At 39.7% G+C, this 1,196-nt stretch overlaps 1 non-coding gene across 1 annotated transcript; it reads left to right on the top strand.

Annotated features, from left to right (window-relative positions):
- Positions 1–670: 670 nt before the first annotated feature.
- LOC127191271 (U6 spliceosomal RNA) lies at positions 671–777 on the top strand. Its single transcript, XR_007830884.1, has one exon. It is a non-coding gene; the product is annotated as a U6 spliceosomal RNA (small nuclear RNA).
- Positions 778–1,196: the final 419 nt, after the last annotated feature.

Raw genomic sequence — 1,196 nt, 5'->3', positions numbered from 1 at the left:
GTCCACTTGTGGCTCTGCAGGGTCTGAGAGTCTCTTTTATGTACTTGTCTTTGTTGCTGAGCTGCAGGGTGGGATCTCTGCCTGGGATTCATGTGCAGGTAACTGAAAGGAGTGGTCTGAACTTTTAAAAAATAGTTGTTTCCTATAGGACAGGAAAGAAGGAGGCAGAGAGTTTCTTGTTAGTTCGCTTAGCAAATTTTCAAGTGATTTACTAGTAAGAGAAGGATATGTAAAATGAGGATATTGAAGAAAACCATGGTGGATGAGGTGGGGCATGAAATCTCAATGCAGAGCATACTGTAATTCATAATGTACTTCAAAGCTGGCTTGCTCTGCTTCACTGGAACCTTCTAATACCATTTCTCCAGATAGATACACACACTCATTCACAAGTAGGACTGTCGTTCTAGTGTAACACACTTTCCTTCTCCAGAAGCCTGGTGTACCATTCCTGAAGAGCTGTTGAATACACAGCTCCTGTTATTTGGAACACTTAATACTTGTCACCTGATTAAAACATGTTTGCACACTTCTGTATGCCATGACACCAAGGAATCAAGATGCAGTAATTTCACAGCGCTTGTGGTTATAAATCCATGCCATTATTAGTGTGCACGAAAAAGACAGAGATAGAAAATGTTCTCATCTTGTTCCCATTTTAAAAGGTAATGTCCTCACCTTGGCAGCACATATACTAAAATCGGACCAATACAGAGAAGATTGTTCTGGCCCCTGCACAAGGATGACATGCAAATGTGTGAGGTGTTTCATAATTTTGAAAACAATGACATACTTACACTGAGAACAAAATGGTATTTTTATTTCTTTACAAATCACAATCACTTATTAATGTGACTTGTGCACCTGCTGGCAAGGATATAACTTTTGAGACTTCAGCACTGAGCTAGTTAGCCATTGCTACCCACACATTTTTCTATGTTGATTGTGCATGACAATGCCTTTCATCCAAATGATGAAGACAATTCTGCCCCACAAAGATACCACATTATCAATAGGAATGTTTTCTGCTTTAACACTAAAACTGTGAACTGTCTTTAGGTAGCAGTGTTATCTGACATTGCTGTGTTTCCTTCGCAACTTAAAGGAGCCTACAGTTCCTCAGATTTTTTTTTTTTCTGAGTCAGGGTTTCTCTGTGTAGCCTTGGTTGGTCTGGACTCTCTTTGTAGACTAGGTT

Source organism: Acomys russatus, chromosome 6 (assembly GCF_903995435.1).
Source record: "Acomys russatus chromosome 6, mAcoRus1.1, whole genome shotgun sequence".
NCBI classification, from domain to species: domain Eukaryota; kingdom Metazoa; phylum Chordata; class Mammalia; order Rodentia; family Muridae; genus Acomys; species Acomys russatus.
This window is presented reverse-complemented; position numbering and strand designations above follow the sequence as displayed.